The 20,603-nt window shown below is 40.8% G+C and overlaps 1 protein-coding gene across 4 annotated transcripts in view; it reads right to left on the bottom strand.

Annotated features, from left to right (window-relative positions):
• PLD5 (phospholipase D family member 5) overlaps window positions 1-20,603 on the bottom strand; it is a 408,569-nt gene that overhangs the window by 213,503 nt on the left and 174,463 nt on the right. The window lies entirely within an intron of this gene.

Below are 20,603 nucleotides of genomic sequence, written 5' to 3'. Positions count from 1 at the left end.
AGCTCTTTGAGCATATTGAAGAAAGTTGTTTTAAAGTCTTTGTCTAGTAAGTCTAATGCATGTGTTTATTCAGGGATGGTTTCTGAAGATTTATTTTGATCCTCTGAATGGACCGTGTTGTTCTGTTTCTTTGTATACTTTGTGATTTTTTTTTTTTAATTGAGCATTTAAAAACCGTGCCACCTCTCTTAGTCTTTGCAGACTGGATCCAGGCATGAGAAGAAGACACTCACTAGTCACTCCAGTGTGAGGACTTAACATTTCCTCACTCAGGCCTTTTCTTGACATGCCTCTTCCTTGGGCCTGTGTGTATGCTTTTTTTTTCCCCCTTCTCTCCCCGCCCCAAACCCCTATCTATATGGCTGGTTTTAAATGTCTCAATTTCCCTAGGAGTTGCATTCTTGCTTCCTCTTGGGGACTTAGCTGTTCTACTGTATTCTTCAGTAAATAATTTCTTGCTGCAGGCATCTGTGGGTCTACAGTCTCTTTGTGGCTTTCATGAATCATACCTGCTGCTCCCTGTGGCATCCTCTAGCCTGAGACTTAAGTTGTACTGTTTTTGGCTGTCTGAGCTTCTAGTTAGACAACACAGAAATCTATCCCTCAGGCAGCCCTCAGACAGGTTAGAACACTGCAAATTCAGTCCACTCTGCTCTCTGGTTTGTGGAAGGAAACTGGAAACTGAGCCACCGCTTCCCCCATACTACCCTATGCCTTGCCAGGGAGAGGTTGGGACAAGGGTGAATTAAATACACTGCAAAAATGCCCTGCTATTTGGAATGTGTATTATTCTTGGCTGGGCATTCACTTGGTTGCTGTAGATCTCTGACTGATTTTTAGAGCTCCGCTAAAATTATTTTAGCTACTCTGTACTTGTTTATTTAATGTTTCCATGGGAGTTTCCTGTGGAAACCAGAGGTCCTGGAGTTTCCTAATCTTCCATCTTGCTGATGTCTTCATTGAGGCCTTAAGCCTCAGTTCCCTATAGTACTTACTTCACAGGGTTTCTGAGACCACTTTTAAGAGAAGTTTCCATCTAATCACTTATCTAGAAGGTCTAATGAAGTTTTTCTGGTGGGAACGTGAGAAAGCTGCATATAGACATAAATCTTATCCTTTTTTTCTTAATTTTTTTTTTTAATTTTTGAGAGAGACAGAGACAGAATGTGAGTGGGTTAGGGGCAGAGAGGGAGACACAGAATCCGAAGCAGGCTCCAGGCTCTGAGCTGTCGGCACACAGTCCGACGCGGGGCTCGAACTCATGAGCTGTGAGATCATGACCTGATCCGAAGTCGGCCGCTCAACTGACTCAGCCACTCAGGCGCCCATAAATCTTATTCTTAATATAGGTATGGTCAGGTTTCATTTTACCACACTGAGGCAAGATAAAACAGCAAAGGAGTTAAGTACCTTTTTCTCTTGACACTATATCTCCTACTCTCAAATAACACATTCTTGGTTTGGTTCTCTCATTTCCCACATTTTGGCCAAATACTGATATTAGTTCTTCTATCCTTTTCAATATGTGATTCATCTTCCATTACATTTTTCCTTTATGCCATTTTGACGAACATACACAATGACTGTTTTGTAAACAGTGTTAGCTATCTTTCTTGAGAACACATTTCATTGGTCTTCTGGGAAAACACTGCTAAGCCTGTGAGTTCCAAAGCTGTCTTTGAAGACCACACTGGGATAATATAACCTGGGAGGCAGGAAATGACAGTGACGGCCATCACTTAGAGAAATTACCTGAGCCAGGTGTCACAAGCATATTTCATAGAATTAGTGATCTCCTGGTGTTCAAGAAGAAACCAGAAAGAAAACCAGGAACATTGGCCTTTTGGCTTAGGCTACTGAAATTGGATGCCTTCCAATACATTAACCACCCTCAAAGAGATACAAGTCAGATGACCCTGCATTAATCTCCCATGGTCGGGAATAAACAAGTAGTTCTGGTCAGCATATATCCTCAAGCTACCTGGAAGCTCAAAGATCAATGTCTTATGTAAGAATGAAGTCAGGAAAAAGAAGAGCTCATTAGTCCTCAGAAGTGTCTCTGATCTAAAGTTGTGTGAACTGCTTATCCACCACAGGAGCTAACCTGACAAAGAATTCTCTAGTTCCCTTGGAAAACTCCTTCGCTCCCAACCAGGGCTTGCCTGGTTCTTCTTCTGTTTCCACTGCAGATCAACTCCTGTCCTAGTCCTCATATTTTCCCTCCAAAAAATATGCAATTTCCTATTTGAAATTCTAATCACATAATAGCTCTGCTTTGCTGAAAATACATCCAGATCACCTTGATTGGAGTTTTGGATGTTTAGTCTGAATTATTCAGTTATGTATATACAGATAGATCTCTTGCCTCTCACCCACAGATGGCTCCTAGTTTTGATTGTTTTACTAATTTATCTCTGATCACAAACTTTTTTTCTAAGTTTTGAGAGTGACCTTGTAAGACTCTATTGCATGCCCGCAAATACAAAATCATTTTTATTTTTAATAATTTAAAAAGTCAAAACATTGACATTTCTCTGCGGAAATGCTTCATAATTTCCATAAGTTATAGAGTTGTATGTAATCCAAAACATAGACAGATATATGTATATATCCTCTCTGCCTAATTCCCTTATGTGTAATATATATTTATGTGTGTGCATGTGTATTTTTCTTATCTGTTATGCATGATTTGGTCAAGCATTTACTACTTGAGGATTTACATATTCTAACATGCAGCTAGCTTTGCCACAATGCTATGGATGACTGAAAACCACAGGGGCAGTGATTTCCCCTGCTCACAATCAGATTTTCAGCAGCTAGAGTTGGGATTCTCTGAAGCCATGGTTTTCTTACAGAGTAAACAAAAGACTATGAGGCAGGCACCAAAACTTAACTAATTAGTGGAAATCAGATGACTCAAATAAAACCCATATCAGAAAGGATGGCACATGAAATTTCTTCTGGAAATAGATGAAATGTAAATCAATAAATAATATTGGAAAATACAGTTGCCTAATTAATTATAAATTTCTTGGTAGGTGTATTAAGTGAGTCAGCAAGCACTTACTGGGTATCTATAATGTGTCAAGAACTACGCTAGATGTTGGGGAAATACAGATGAAAAACCCAGTTCTACCCTTCAGGCTTACTCACTTGTCTGGCATGTGGAGGGTCTTCAACACTCTTCCTTGTGCTGTAATTCAATACTTCTGTTATTGAAATAAGACAGCGCTAATGGCACTGGGACACTCAGATCCTCAACTCCACCTGCGCTGACATTTTATTGTGTGTATCATTTAACTTTTTGATTCTCTCTGCTGATGTCATGTAAAATTACTCTGGCATAAAGTGGAGGCTTTGGAATCAGAGAGACCTGCTTTAAGATTCTACTTGTCCTGGGAAAATTGCTTACATGAGTGAGCCTCAGTTTTTCTTCATAAACAGAACTTCAGCACATGCCTAACGGGGTTGAAGTTAGAAGTACAACCACCATAAGAGCTTGGGTTCTGGAGTCACCCAGGCCTAGGCTTGAATCCTATTTCAGTAACTTGCCACCAAGGTTATCCTGGTGAGCTCAACTCCTCTCTGCCTAATTCCCTTATGTGTAAAAGGGAGGATATATCATATCCATAGGATTGATGTAAGAAGTAAATGATAGCATACTGGATGGGAAGTGCTTATTAACACAGTGTCTACAACATAGTGACCACACAGTAAATGCCAGTTATTATTATTTGATCATTAAATGGCTTACTGTAGTTTAAGCACTTAGCATACTTAAAATCAGTGCCTATTTGGGGGGCATCAAATTCCACAGATGCCATTTCGTTTTTAAGATAGTTTATAATAGAAATGTTTGGCAATGGGGCTGGCTACCTCAGGACACAGTGCTGCTCTATCACTGGAGATGACCAGATGGGCATTTGTGGATTTCGGTCAAGGCTGGAGAGAAGGATCCTGTGTATTGTGAAGACCTCCAGTGAGATGAATTTTCAGCTTCTTCTCGACTTTAGTTTTTCTCATTCTATGACTTGTATTTATCTCTGGTTAGAAAGGCTACTATTATGAACAGTAAGGTAAGATACAAACTTTAAACAATTTTTATAAAGAGCCTATAAATTGGGAAATAGTCAAAAGTTTTTCCAGTACTTTTTCTCCAGGGAAAATAGAAGTCCATCCTTCTTCCTACTTCTCATCTTCTAACAATTATAAATAAAAGTGCAAATCAAAGTCAGCTATTTCATCTCAAAATGAACTGTGATTTTCTTTAAAAATTTTTATGTCCTGTTCATTTTTTAATCTCATGAAGCAAGAACCATATCCCCCTCTGTTGGCTCTGCTTCTGGTGATAATATTGTGAACTAGGTCAGAAGTTAGTTTAACAAAAAGAAAGGGAGGGGGGTCCATAGCAAGGAATCTCATTACAAAAACAAAACAAAACAAAACAAAAAACTTTGGCCATGTTCTGTATTCAAAATAAACTCTTCTCTATTCTGGGGCAATCATGAGATGTTTCTGAGAAAAGTGCTATCATAAATACTAGCCAAGGAAATGTACCATGGAGAGAATAAGGGTCAAGAGCCTGACCACCCGACCATTATGACAATGACAAATCACTTTATGCTTGTTTCTCAATGCCTCTGAATAATATTGTTAATGGGAATGAGGTCCTGAGTACCTGGTCAAGAAAACATCAACAAGTTCACTTTTGCTGACACTTTTATCTGCAGCTTGAAAGGGGGGTTTTGAAATGGGGATGTTGGAATACTCTTGAAAAATGGCTTGTCTAGAAGAAGTAAAACATAAAAGGGAATACCAGTCACATTATCTAGGACAAAAGGATGTGCCCTGGGACTCTGAAGGAAAGTGAGAGCAAAGAAAGGGGGGCACCCAGACAGGCTTCGGTTTGAATGCACTCTTGTGCCCAAATGAGAAAGAGGTCAGGGAGGTGATCCACAGAATAGGAGCGTGTTCTTTTACAACTCGGGGACCTTAAGTCCCACGGTGTTTCTTTTGTGCAGAAGAGGTTGGCTTTGTTGTTTTTCCAGACTCCCTGGCTGTCACACCTGCCAAATACTGCCAGTGGGCACTGCACACTATTGGGCCAGTTCCCAAACAAGTATGCTGAAAGGCAGAAAAAAAGAGCTTCGTGACCAGATGGCCTTTATGCTTTGCTAGACAAGTTGTTTATGTTTGCATTTTAGTTTACCTGGAACTATTTCTATGCAGTGGCAAACCCCAAAGTGGGACTGTGGGATGTGTGCCATAAGATGCACTGGTAAAGAAAAAGCTTTGTCTGTTTGCTTTTTGACAGTAAGAATGTTTCTTTCTTTTTTTAAGTTTATTTTGAGAGAGAGCATGAGCAGGGGAGGGGCAGAAAGAGAGGGAGAGAGAGAATCCCAAGCAGGCTCTGCGTTGTCAGCACACAGCCTGTCATGGGGCTTGATCCCACAAACCCTGAGATCATGACCTTGAGCTGAGCTAAGGAGTGGGATGCCCAATGGATTGAGCCACCCAGGTGCCCCGAGAATGTTGCTTTTAATTAGAAAATGAAGAAAATAGATGTCAAGAAGATCAAAAGGAAGGAGAGGATAAAGAAAAGTACTGATTTTCAGCACAGAGTTAGGAGAGATTAAAAAGTGAAACCAGAGCTGGTCTTGGGACATCCTTGCAAGCAAGAATGGAAATGAGCGAGTGGATCCTGCTGAGCCACATCCCCTGGGCAGCTCTGACGGGCGTGGGCTCTGTACCAAGGAGAGATCCAGAGAACACCCCCTGGAATACACAAGTGTCCAGCAATAACTTGGAGTCACCAGGGTTTTTAATACCATGTACTAGTCAAAATTAGAAGAAAACTAACCTTGGGACAATACTGAATGCTCACTTTTCATTTCACCTGAGGGAAAAATCCTACACCCTTAATATAACATCATTTTTAACATCCCTCCTCCCCAGTAAAAAGAGCATAACCCCAGCATGAAAGTAGTCTTTCTGAAAAAAAGTCAGCTGACACTCAGACTGATTACGTGTAGTGTTTATATATAATTACTATAAATATACACTGATATGAATAAATACATGTAAGTATGTATATATATACATGTATATACGTATGTGTATATGTATATATAAATACACACATATATAAACATATGTGTGCACATATTTATATGTATGGATATGTTTAAATTTAAGTACAAAAAATTCAACATACCATTTATTTATGGTATTACATTGCAGGTGGTAATTTTTACTTGAAGTGGGTCAGTGGGGGTTCACGTTGAATAGCGCAACATGAAATAAAGCTCTACTCTACCCTGTGGACAATTTTCCATGCACATTTTAAATATACATACACAGACCTACAGATGAAAATGGAAGCATTATACTTCACTAACATGAGGAAAGTAGTGGAGGGTGGACAGGGGAATGGAGGTACTGATGAGAACACCTGACTTTCATCAGCCCCTCACAATGACCTCGGAGAAGGATGCCACAGATGGATGAACCTGAACCTGAACCACAGATGGCTAAACCAAGCTGGGAAGAGAAAACTGAGAAGTCTTGCAGAGAGAAAGCTTTCAAGGTCTGACCCTGGGAGGCAGGACAATATCAAAAGGCAGAAGCCAAAGGATCAGAAAACAAAAATAAACCTATCTGGCACCAACCTATAGTCACTTAGATCTTTTTAAGGCAGGCCACTTGGGAAGGAGTTCTTGTCCCTGGTAGCCTATTAAAATCACCAGAGGAGCTTAAAATAAATACTGGGGATTTCGCTGGTTTGGGGTGGGACCTGGGTGGCGGTATCTTTTTTTTTTTTTTTGTTAGTTCTCCAGATGATTCTAGTACATAGCTATGTTGAAAACCAGCTAAAAGGCTGCAGGAAAAGTTCCCTCTCATCAGAGATTCTCAAACTCATTTCTAGGTGCACCTCATTCATTGCACTTCACGGACACAATTTTTTTTTTTTTTTTTAACAAATTGAAGGTTTGGGGCAACTGTGCAGCAAGTAAGTCTGCTGGAGCCACTTTTCCAAGAGCATTTGCTCAGTTCGTGTCTGTGTGTCACAATGTGGTAATTCTCACAGTGTTTCAAACTTTTTCATTATTATATTTACTATTTATATTTATTATATGTATTATTATTATCTTTATTATATTATTTATAATATATTATTATATTTATTTATTATTATTTCATTATTATATTTATTATTTATATTTATTATTTATTATATTTATTTATTATAATATTTATTATATATTATTTATTATATATATTATAATCACTGTGATCAGTGATTATAGCTCACTAAGAAATCGGATGATGATTAGCATTTTCTATCTATATATATATGCACACACACATACACATATATGATGGGTTTTTTTGAGAGAGAGAATACAAGCAGGAGGGAGGGGTGAGGTAGAAAGGTGGGGGGGAGAGAGAGAGAGAGAATCTGTTTTTTTTTAAGTTTATTTATTTATTTTGAGAAAGAAAGTGCATGCAAGCAGGGGAGAGGCAAAGAAAGAGGGAAAAGAGAATCCCAAGCAGGATCCACACTGTCAGTGCAGAGCCCAACATGGGGCTTGATCTCATGAACCATGAGAACACGACCTGAGCCAAAATCGAGAGTTGGCTGCTTAACCAACTGAGCCACCCAGGATCCCCAGAGAGAAAGAATCTTAAGTAGACTCAACATGGAACCCAACTCAGGGGTTAATCCCACAACCCTGGGATTGAAATGACCTGAGCTGAAATCAAGAGTCAGACACTCAGCCAATTTAGCTACCCAGGTGCCCCTGCAATATATTTTTTAATTAAGATATGTACATTGTTTCTGTAGACATAATGCTATTGCACACTTAATAAAATACAGTATAGTATAAACAGAACTTTTATATGCACTGAGAAATGAAAATCATTAGACTTACTTTATATTGTAATATTTGCTTTTATTATAGGGGTCTGAAACCCAACCTGCAAGATCTCCGAGCTGCGCCTGTATTTGCAAAGTACTCCGAGTTGGATAAAATACTCCAAAATCACGTATTTAGGGGTTGTTTTCACCACGAAATATCGCTGTGGTTATAAGACAGCAAGACATTCTGCTCACCAAAATATCAACAGGATTGGCTGTGCAGTATAAAGTATTAGAAGCACAGAACACAGACATTATCATGACAAACGTCAATGTCACAGAGATCCCACAAACCAGGCAGAAGACCCACAGAGCCCCTGGATTACTCCAGAAAGTGTCCACACTTATGCTGGGGAGACAGCTGGCTGCAGGCAGGTGGAATTTTCATACTTTGGAGCCACAGATTTGATTATGGGCAAGGCACTGCCACATGCTGGTGGCACAAATGATCTCATTTAATGGACCTTTGCTCACTCTGCTCTGGCCACATTGTCCTGTTACCAGTCCTCAAACATGCCAGGTGTGTTGCTACCCTCCCCTTCCACCTGAAACCCTCTTATTCCAGGTGCCTGCCTCCTGCAAATCTCTTCCAAGGTGAGGGCTGCCTGAGTGAACTGCCAGCTGCCCCCCTCCCCTGCTTTCGGCCCCTACTGCCTTCACCTGTGGGTTCTCTCCTTTCTATCGCATTTAGTACTTTCTGCCATCTCTCTCTCTCCCTCTCTCTCTCTTTCTCTCGAAAGATGATAGATAGATAGATGATAGATAGATAGATAGATAGATAGATATGGACATATATATATATGTATATCATCTATCATCTATTAATCTACCTATCATTTATCAATCATGTATCTATCACCTATGATCTATTTATCTATCAACTATCACCTAGCTCTCTATGCAGACAATCACTTGTCTGTCTTCCCTCTAGAATGTAAGCTCCAGTAGGGCAGCCCCCCACTTCCCTCTCTCTGTTGGTCTGTCTCACTCTCTTCTCCACTGAACAATGTGTAACCATCACTGACATTTAGTAAGTATCAAAAGATCTGGTAACACTATGGTAAGATGATTATGATGATGATGATTTTGATTAACAAAAATACCATCTGTGTTATAAAGAAATGCTTTATTCTTTGTTCAATAAAAAGAAAATAAAACAGATAATGGATGAAAGTGAAAAGGAGGAGAAGGAATAAAAACTTCAGCTGGCTCTTGAGGACAGTGGTATCATCACAGAATTAGGGACTTTGTACTCCCTGGAAAGATAAAGGCTACATGTGTTGCTTGCAAAGCTGAAGCTGGGTGATTTATGTCTTGTCATTGCCGTTGACGTCCCTTTAATTTAAGTGTTCTTTGGTAGTTTCCAAGAGAGGCACCTGAGAGTCACCTCGCTCAATTCATCCAGAGGAATGTGACATCCCAAGGCTAATGACATCCCTGGACTGGCTCAACAAAGCAAGAAGGGCGCTCACTGCCTGGAAGAGTTACTGTGCCTCCCTGATCCTCACCAAGAATTATTTGGATGATGAAGGAAACACAGATGGCTGGGTCCTGCTTGCTGACAATGCCTGCAGCCCTTCTCCAATTCCTCTCGGTGCATCAGGGCTACTGTCCTTATCCAGAATCTGCATACGAGCCTATAAACTCTAAAATCCTTCTTCAGCAGGAAAGAGCACTAAAACATTTATTTTTGCTCCCATAACAGTAGGAGAAAAAAAATTACATTTTTATAAGGTTTCCATTCTTCCAGCACTGAAATAGTTAAAGGAACTCTGCACCTAGGATCAGAGCCTTTCCAGATGGTCAGAAGATGATTACAGTAGGCAAGGGGGAAGCTGAAAAGACAAAGAGGACTGGAAGGAAAAAGAAGTCAAGTTGACAAATGCAGTGTGCTTGAGGCGGGATGCTGTGAAATCATTGTATTTTCAAAAAGGGTTAAGTACATCCTTACAGAGTCAGATCTTTGCACTCAAGCATTAAAATCCTTGTCTTCACCAGATGCATAAAATGGAAAATAAATCTGACAGAGAGAGAGAAAAGGCAACATGACCAATTACAGGTTCGTCTTCTGCCTTCTCCCCAGAGCAATATGCAGCAGACATGTTTGCACAGGCCACCCTCACCACTGCTATCAGGAGATCCCAGAATAAATACAAGATCTGGGAATAAATGTAGAAAGCATCAGATCAGGTAAGTAAAAAGTAAGATGGTTTCGTTACAATGATCCAAGGCAGTACATTTCCATTATATCACTAATTTGCATGCTAAGCAAAAGTGGTTCAAATAACTCTTTGCTAAAAACCAAGTGAATTTGCGACTACATACTTAATGCTGATGTAACATTTATTAAGCATAAAGCTGGTAAACGTCCTACACATCTAAAAAATCCTCCCAAATCCTCCATAAAACAAGCCCATACTCTAGTTTGTTATTTTTCAAGCTCCTTCAGTGTTCTGAATTAACTTGCTCTGCACACCAACTTGCTCTAACCGGGAAGCAGGAATCCAAGTGATGGCTGGTGGGTTCACTCTATCCAGGAGAACAGTTCAGCCTGTGAGGTGTTTTGTTTTTTTCAATAAAGCATTTGAATCCTCTCATGCTGTCATACATGAACGCTGGTTCTCTGCAAACCACACCCCTTGCTGTAGCTCACACATTTCCTCACACTGGGACTCAAAGCCTCTTGTGTCCTGGAGTAACCAGAGTGATACAGAGACCAACCCAAATGACACCCATAGCACCTGCACTTTGGGGAGATGCTCCCCGACCTAACAAGCCTGCGGCTCTCAGAACTTGCTGGCAACTCGATTGAAATATCCTTGAGAGACAATTATAAGCCAGCAAGTCTTATTATGTTATAGACACACGGTATTTCTGATCAGAAATCAAATTACCCATATCGTTCATGCCTTGCTTTTAGAATGTGTTTCCTGGGAAGAACTTTTACTAGTTCCTGAAAGTCAAAACTGTTAAGTGTTTTCAAACTAAAGATAAGAGTGTGGTAGCTCAAAATTGTTGTTCCCTTGGGTGGAAACACGGGGTAACGTGAGTCCTAAGGGCTGAGGATAGATTCCCGGTTTGCCAGTTGCCTTGATTGTGTGTGGATAAGTTACTTGACTTAGCCTAATCAAAGCAGGAAAGATCTTGCTTATTTAAAGTTCCTGACATACAACAACATTAATTTAATGTTAGATCCTTCCCCATCTCATTTTCTGGCTTGGTAAAAAGCAACTAAAAAGTACCACCCATTCTCTGCTTGAAACTTTGCGCTAATTATTTTTATAATTCTATTTAATTAATTTATTTATTTTTGAGAGAGAGAGAGAGCATGAGCAAGGGAGAGGGGTGGAGGGGGAGAGAGGGAGACAGGGGGAGAGAGAGAAAGACAGAGAGAGAGAGAGAGAGAGAGAGAGAGAGAGAGAGAGAGAGAGAGAGAATCTCAAGCAGGCTCCATGCTCAGTGTGGAGCCCAACGTGGGGCTCAATCCCACAGCCCTGGGATCATGGCCTGAACTGAAACCAAGAGTCAGACCGGGCCATGCAGGTGCCCCGAAATTTCTCACTATTAAAAAAATTAGCATTTGCTTATGTTCTCTTTAATCATTAGATCTCGATCTCTCTCCGTCTTTTCTACACGCTTTAAAAAATATGACTGCCCATAGCTCATTTGCTTAATACTTTTTGGGTGAGTGAATCGAATACTCTTTTAACAATATAAATTAGATTTCTTTAGTATCTCAATTTCAAACTGGAAATGTAGTGAGCTGTATAATACCTCGTGTTAGCATCTGCACAACACAATGCTCTAACGATTTCTCAGTTTGTTAGTAGTTTTTAACGGCGTTAACTCACAATAATAAAACCCAAGACAGGAAATTTCAAATATGCTGACTCCTTGAAAATGTTAACATCCAAGCTTCACAATTCAATTTTAATAGGAGGCAAAAGGACCATCATCTTTAAAAGTGCAAAGCGATGAGTTTTCATATGCACTATAATTGTAATAAGCTGGTACACAGTTCAGCACATGTGGAACTTTCCTAATGTGAATTCCTCAATCCCAATATGTTCTTACTCCAAGCTCTGAAGAATGCTTTCCCTCATATTAAAAACTCTGTTAAGGGGGCGCCTGGGTGGCTCAGTCAGTTAAGCATCTGACTTTGGCTCAGGTCACGATCTCACAGTTTGTGAGTTTGAGCCCCGCGTCGGGCTCTGTGCTGACAGCTCAGAGCTTGGAGCCTGCTTCAGATTCTGTGTCTCTCCCTCTCTCTGCCCCTCCCCTGCTCATGCTCTGTGCCTCTCTATCTCTTAATAATAAATAAACATTAAAAAAAAAACTCTATTAAGGAATAAAGGTGTAACTGGGTTAGTCAATCATTAATATCTAACTCAAGAGGAAACCATTGGGAGTGCATGTTGTTTTGTACTAAAAACTGTCATTTTGGTTCCCCAGAGGACCACAGACTTCTCTAGATAACCAATATCAACTCTTCATGGGAAATAATTCTCAATAAGAGATGTTGGAAGTATCCTTCCCACTCAAGACGCAGTAAGGAATCAGTTTCTGCCTCTGAGGCTTCACTGGGTATTTGAAGTGTAAGTAGAAAGCCAAAGACACAAATCTTTCTGTAGGATAACCCATCAGATGACCAACTACTGCGGCTTAAGTGCCCATCACTGGTGGGACAGGATTTCTCCTTTAAAAAAACTTCCTGTCTTACTAGATTTCACTGTGGCACTTGAACAGCTTTCTTTTTTGTGCTTCTAAAATAAAACCCTCTGCTGTTTCTTTCCTGCTCTCATTTCTTTCTAATTCTGTTCACTTGAATTTGTTTTCTGAAAACCTTTAAAATTTGGTGTTGACGGGGAGGTCAGTCATGAGGTCTCTTTTTTAGCTTTTTACCTTCCACCCTGTCCCAGGGGGATTAAAACCCCTTCAACCATGGCTGACAGCCTACTCTTTACCAGGGCCCCAAGCTTTTTCCTGAGGCCCTTGTCCACTAGCGAGCACTAGCTTCTGGATGTCTTCACATAGATGACCGCAGACCCCACCATGTTCAAAACAGAACTACATTCTGCCGCTTTGGGTACCAGAAACAATCCAAATTACAAACTTAAGAACATTTAGAAAATTCTTTCAGGTCCTAGGGAATCTCTCTCCTAAAAATCTCTCAAATTTATCCCCTTACTTTATACCTTCACTGCCACTGCCTTAGAGGAAGGAGACCACATATATTGTCTATGTGATTCCTACCCGTCCCTAACCAAAATCCCCTGGGGAGTTTCTAGAATCCATTATAACCCATGCCAGAATCTTAGTGAGCACAGAGTTCAAGTAACTTCTCCAGGCAATTCCTATATGCCTCCAAATGCATTAGGGGCTTGACATATGTTATCTCAATTACTCTTGACCAAAACCCAATGAGGTACACACTTTTAAGCCCATTTGTAAAAGGAAAAACTTCAGCCTTGGGGACGCTAAATAGCTTGGATAAGATGAGACAACTCCTAAGTGACATAGCTGAGATTGATCCCAATGTTCATCTGAGCCCATATCCATGCTCTTCTGACTTCCCTGCCACTTACTCTCCATTCACTCATTCCGTGGTTCCCATACTTCCAGTTGCCTAAGTTGTAAGAGTTTTTTTTTTTTTTTTTTAATGCAGGTTCCTAAGCCAAACCCACAGAAATTCTCATTGTATAAGGATTAGATTCAAACCCAGAAATGCACATTTGAACAAGCACCCAGGAGAATCTAAAACAGGCATCTAAGGATTCTGCCTTAAGACCCGGTTAGCTCATCACACATATTATTAACGCTATTTTTCCACAATATGCAAATAGAATCATGTCAGTGTTCACAATAAAATACCAGTTCCTACGTGTGGTGCATCTGACCTTCACGGGGGTCACAGCCTCTTTTGTCTCAGCCCCTGCCTCTCTCCCTCCTGTCTCTCTCTCTCTCTCTCTCTCTCTCTCTCTCTCTCTGCCTCGATCTCACACTCTCCTCTCCAGCCACATGGAACCAGTGCTTGCTCTTCAGTGACAAAGTCGTGCCTTCCTATATATCCAAGTCTCTGCACGTGCTGTGGTTGTATTTGGAAAGCCTGGACTTGTTGACATCAGTGACCTGCTCTGTCATTCCTCCAGAGCCAGCTTCTCCCTCCCAACATTCCTTAGCACTGAACATTTTTAGGCTCCAGTGCACTGGTTTCTTAACGTGTCTACCTCTCATCAGACTTCTGGTGGCAGAAACTGAGAATTTCTCCCTGCATCTTCAGTAGTAGGAGTCCTTACCCCAACCAGGCCCTTATTAAATATTTGGCTGATGGAAAAAAAAAATCAACCAATTGAATTCTGGCAGAGAATCCTAAAAGCTTACAGATTCTGTGGATACATGTTGTTCATACATGGTAATGAAATATGTACAACTCTCTCAATCTTTTGGCATGCCATAGACTTGTACAATCGTTAGAGGAAGAAAGGAGTTTGGAGGTCATGTTAGATGATCTCCCCATTTTACAGATGGAAAAATAGAAACCCAGAAGAACTGAGTGACTTTCCCAAGTTTACCCAGAGAAGTCAGTGGAGGCTAAAAACTTTCCTTTCCCTGGTCTAGTTCCCCTTTTGCTATCCCATAATAATGGGTTTTTTTCTTCTTTTTCTTCCATTTTTCTACTTGCACAGGAATTAACAATTATTTGAGTACTCTCTGTCTGAAGCACTGGGCCAGAGAATGCTAGGTCCCCATCTAGAATACTAGGTTCCTCGTCCCTTCCATCATCACCCTTGGGTGTCTGAGATCCTGTCAGCTGCCAGACACATTTGCATTCATCAGTGTTCCCCATCTCAACAAGCTCACAGTCTGGAAGAGAAGACACATAAATGTGTAACGATTAAGACACGGGGTATCTGGTGTTTGCATTACCAGCCTAACCAAATGGGTACTCTATGACATCCTTGGGACTAAGCATGGAATGAAAATTTAGTGATAATGTATACAAATGACAAATCTCACCCTCCCTTCTTTACCAAATTTGTAATAGGGACCAAAATGTCAATCAGAAAAATAAGAATAAAGCACACACTTGAGACATCTCATCCCAACTCACCTGCCATAGAATTGCCAAAACAATAGTACCCTGTAAAGGGGGTCTTTTAATATATCCTTACTGCCAAGACAGATTAAAATTGGGGTCACTAAGACCATAATTATTAATGCCTGAACCTGAAAATAGACACAGTAGACCCAAAGCAATATAATCAGCCTTCACTATCATACCTCCAAGGCTAGACTGATTTACACATAAGTTGAGAGTGTCTTAGTCCATTGACTCAAATTTCATTAATTCTCTATTTTGAACCAAACTCCAAACTCAATACTCATTCATCCAAGAGTATTGAGAGAGATACACTGCATCTGGTGTTAATACTTTTGGACTCTAGGATGCCCTGTGTTCAAACTGGGAGAGGGGAGGGGAGTCTCCCTCTTAGCTATGGCTCCTAATCCTTTTTTTTTTTTTTTTTTTAACACTAAAGTAAAGACAACTGAACTCACAAAAGCCTTTATAAAAAGTAGCTCAGGGGCACCAGGGTGGCTCAGTCCCTTACGTGTCTGACTCTTGATTTCAGGTCAGGTCATGATCTCACCATCCTGGGATGGAGCCCCACATCGGGGTCTGTGCTGAGAGAGAAGCCTCCTTGGGATTATCTTTCTACCTCTCCCTCTGCCCCTCTCTCTCTCTCTCTCTCTCTCTCAAAATAAATAAATAAACATTAAAAAAAAGAAAAAGTAGCTCAGCTCAACACTATGGACTGAGTCAGACTAAGAAGTGCTTATAGTTCACTTATCTAAGGAGAATTTTCAGAGACTTCAAGATGCTCTCGTTTTGTGAAATAAGCCTCCTTTGGGGACTGGGTAAATTACTGGAAAATGAGTACCTACCATTCACCAGCAGGTAACAAGTACTATAAGAGCGGGCAACTCTGGGCATTGTGGCAGCAGCCAGTGTGGTAAATCACGGGGACCCAGGCAACCAGGGCAAAGCAAGCAAGATGGCCTCAGGGAAACGCGAGAGGTGGACACAGAAGGCAGCTGTGCCCAGAAGAGGTAGCAACAGGTAGGTCGGCCAAAGCCTGGCCGCTATTAGGGCCCACGGAGACCTCTGGACCGACCACAACGTAGGACGCAAATTGGCAAAGGAGAGGTTATCCACACATGGAGGGCAGAGGACCTGAACCTCATGAACATCAGAACTTTGTGTGGAACAAAGCAGAGCAACTCACTCAGGTTCACAGAAAGCCAGTCTCTACTTCGTGCAGAAACACAATCTCCTGACCTAAGGCTTCAGATAAATTTGGGGCTAAAAAATGCAGTGCAAGGTTTTATATCTTAAAGTCTTGCAGAATTCAGAAAGAGATTTTGGGAAGGGGATGGAGAGAAATCAATGGGGAAGCTTCAATAGTGGGCAGATGGTCCCTGAAAAGTGCCCCTTCTCTGTGTGATGCATGTGGTGGGTCCTGTGGACACGTGCTGAGGCCTCAGGACCAGGGTGTCTAGGAGGAAGAGGACCAGGGTCTGGCAAGGGGGGAGTGTCTTGTGGGAAGGTTCAGAGAGAAGCCCGGAGCTGTGCACTGGGGCCCAGCTTCAGGTGGGCAAGCTTCGTGAGGGAGAGCAATGACTCAGAACCCACATGTCTTCCTGGGACTCATCTCTGGGGCACACAATAGTCAACTGGCATAAAATCTTAACCTAAGCTTTCCCACACTGGGATCTGCACTGACAGCACGGAGCCTGCTTGGGATTCTCTCTCTCCCTCGCTCTCTGTTCCTCCCCCACTGTGCTCTCTCTCAAAATAAAGAAATAAACCTTAAAAAACAATAAGGAAGGAGTCAGATCTGAATTTGAACTCAGCTTGACTCTTACTATGTGGGTAGATTATGTAATAAGTTTGAACCTATCATTTCATCTGTAAAATAAGAACAATAGTATCTGCTTTATTGTAAGAATCAGAGATATAACATTAGGTAACCTTCAGAGTAGCTGGTATATGACAGTCACATGAGAAGTGATAGTTGCCACAATAAAACCATGTAATATTTAAAAAGTGGTCACTTGAGGCATCTGGGTGGCTCAGTCAGTTAAGCGGTAGACTTTGGCTCAGGTCATGATCTCATGGTTTGTGGATTCGAGCCCCACATCTGGTTCTGTGCAGACAGCTGAGAACCTGGAGCCTGCTTCAGATTCTGTCTCTCTGCCCTTCTCCTGCTTGTGCGCACTCTCTCTCTCTTTCTCAAAAATAAACGTTAAAAAAATAAAAATAAATAAGAAGTGCTCACTTGTGGCAAGTCACAGCTCACCACCGCCTGGCAGTTCAGTTCCAGACACAGTATGTAAGAAGAACTATCTGCCAAGATAACGTGATGGTCAGATGAGAATATAATAGCAGACTGTGCCCCCAGGTACCAGTAAATAGCATCAGTGAGAACTGCATGCTAAAGACAAGAAAGCATTTGCATAAAAACTAGATAAGAAAATATCCCAGCCTGCAATACTTCCAAGAGCACTCAGAATAAAGTACTTCATTTATAATATGGGACAAGCTTGGCTTATCTTATGTAGGAAATGTCACAATTATTGAAGCAAAAAGATCACAGCGGAAGTTCACCGTATGGATGCACAAATAATCAATTTCCAGTGTTTTGGAAAACACATTAATAATTACCTGTGACTATCTCCTGCAACGTGGTGTTTCTAAATCCATAGAAATGGCTCAAAAATCTCATTTTACCTCTCTGATAAATCAGACGTGCTGTGTGTGATGCCATTTATTTTGTTACTATTACTCTTACTATGATGACTATTGTATTGGCCTCAGATACTTTGCTATGTTTTACTGGGTCCTTCAGCAAGGCACACTTTTTGTAACTCTGCTCTACAAAGGTCATAAACAGCAAGTCATAGATGAAGAATTAGACATTTTCAACCTTCCTCATGATTTTCTTTAAAAACAATAAAAATACCATTTTTTGCCTTTATCAGATGGGCAAAGATAAAGGATGTGATCCTATGCAATGATGGCAAGATTAGAGAAAACTGGTGTTACATCTGAATGATACAGACCCTTTGGAATACAATTTGTACTATTTGTCCAAATTCAAAATGCATTTACCCTTTGACCTAGAAATTTCATTTCTAGGAATTTCAAGATATTCTCCTACATATGCCTAAGTGTATATGTTAGGATACTCACCGTAGACCTCCAAAGACCATAAATGTCCTTCAAATCAATGAAGGACAGACATACAATATTACATCTATACAATGAGTGCTATGTAGCCAAGGATGTACATATTTTAAGTTTACTTATTTAAGTAATCTCTACACCCAACGTGGGGCTTAAACTCACAAGCCCGAGGTCAAGAGCCACACACTCTATTGAATGAGCCAGCCAGGTGCCCCAGATGAACACATTTTAATTGGTAAAGATGTCCAGGAAGAAAAAAAAACTGTTTAAGGCAGAAAAACAAGATGCAAATCCAGGTCTATAGGCTTCCATTTGTTAGAAAAAAGGTGACAGATATATAGATATACACACTACTTATACATATATATACAAATGTATACCTATATACACACATGCAATATAAAATCATATTTTTGGAAGGATATACAAAAATGTGTTAGCCATGTTTGCCTCTGGGCCAGGAGACCCAGGGTCTGCACTGGGAGATGATTTCATTGTAAGACTCTGCATTTGTATATTTTTATCATCTGTATGTATCAGGTTTTCAACTGCATAAACAGTTAGCTATTTGAAGAGGCAAAGATCCAATGGTATAACTTAGAAATATGGGTGCAATAAAATAAGCAATGTTGACTAAGGAAAATCTAAGATGAGCTTTGCTGAGGAACCTTAAGGGACAAGATCTCCAACATGTGGAGGTTTCTCCTTTTCAGTCAAACAAGCTACACATTTTAGTTAAAACCCAATGGACTATGTACTATTATGGCCACCACCGTTTTACAGGTGAAGCAGGCAGGTTAAACCATCAAGCTGGTAGAGCAGGTGGCCACGCTGAGACACACACACGTCTCTGGGACACCAAGCTGAAAGCACTGCTTGGGCATCACACAGACACTGCACGTTGACCTCCACCACCTGACAAGGGCCAGGGCTCTGAAACTTCCCCATGGCTTGGCATGGCTTCAGCAAATGACAATTTCAATTTCTGTAAAAGCAGAAACTCACAAGGTTGCGGTTTATATCCAAAATGACGGGGCACCTGAGTGGCTCAGTCAGTTGATCATCTGACTCTTGATTTCGGCTCAGTCATGATTCCAGAGTCCTGCCACGTTCTGCGCTGAGCATGGATCCTGCTTAAGATTCTCAGTCTCTCTCTCCCTCTGCCACTTGCCCTGCTTGCATACTTTCTCTCTTTAAAATTTTTAAAACAAATGTTTTTAAATGTCATTTCTGGCCCCGGATGCTATCTGTCTTTGTGAGTATGACTCAAAATACAAGTGGATGACAGAACACCTCACTCGATGGGCACTTTGCCATCTTGCACATGAGCAGTCCCTCACTCTTGCCTCACGGCAGCATGGAAGGGGGGTTGTCAGTTCTAAAATGAGAATGCTGAGGTGACTAGTTTCCTTGAGGAAGCTTCCATGAGGTGACCAGCTCTGTTGAAGGCAGGAACGGGGTGATTCCAGGTCTTCTGCGCCTAAGTTCAGGGCTCCAGACACATCACCACATCAAATGTGAGTCAAATCTAAAAACCAACTTTGGACTTGCGATCTGATTGCAGAAGCTTTCGCTGCTCGAAGCTATCTCTTCCAGACTCACTGTTCTAAGTCTCTCCTCTGAAACATGACCCTGTTCTTAAATGCTACATTCCCGACCTGCAAGCTGTCCTCAATACCAAAAGTTATAAGACTTTGGAAGCTGAGTTCCAGTGAATTCTGTAACAGATTTTCCTGGCAATTTCTTTAATTGAAAGTTCTGATTACCACGTTATTCTAATTACAGGTCTATAACCAAATACATGAATATCCACCAAGCATACCCACGTAGGTTTTCTTTTTATTTTTCTCCCCACACCCTCGGTCAATGTTTCTCTCACTTCAGATAAGGATTAAGCTCTCCTTGGTCACTTGGACAGGCTTTTCCTGCACAGGCAGCTGTGTTTTCTGTCCCCTAAGCTATTCATGATTATCAATTATGGCTGTGCCTACAAGGGTTCGGTGAACTTTTTGAAAAATATATCCCACATTCAAATTATCTCTTTGGAGAACAAACGTGGCAACAGGAAATGTCAACATCGTTAATCATATATTAAGCTTCATTATAATTAAAACTTTGAAATAATTAGCTTTGCTGCTTCCCAAAGTGGTAATTATAGACATCAGCAAGTATCACACTCTCTCAAATATCTTCCTTTAAACATTAGATGTTAAAGATAAAAGATTATTTTAAAAACAATCTTTGAGATTTTATGTGTTGGAATATAAATGGCACTTTCATGGTCCTGGGCTATCGGATCTCTCATGATTCAGGAAATTTGAATTTTACTTGACCCAATGGTGAAACCAAGATGTTGGTATATGCTGTTTCATATGAGAGTAGAGTTCAGAAGAACAAAAATATCTGAATTTAGAAGTCTGAGAACTTCTGTTTTCC

This window comes from Panthera onca, chromosome F1, assembly GCF_046562875.1.
Source record: "Panthera onca isolate mPanOnc1 chromosome F1, mPanOnc1 haplotype 2, whole genome shotgun sequence".
In the NCBI taxonomy this organism is placed as follows: domain Eukaryota; kingdom Metazoa; phylum Chordata; class Mammalia; order Carnivora; family Felidae; genus Panthera; species Panthera onca.
The sequence above is the reverse complement of the archived record's forward strand: the minus strand, read 5'-3'. Positions and strand labels throughout refer to the sequence as shown.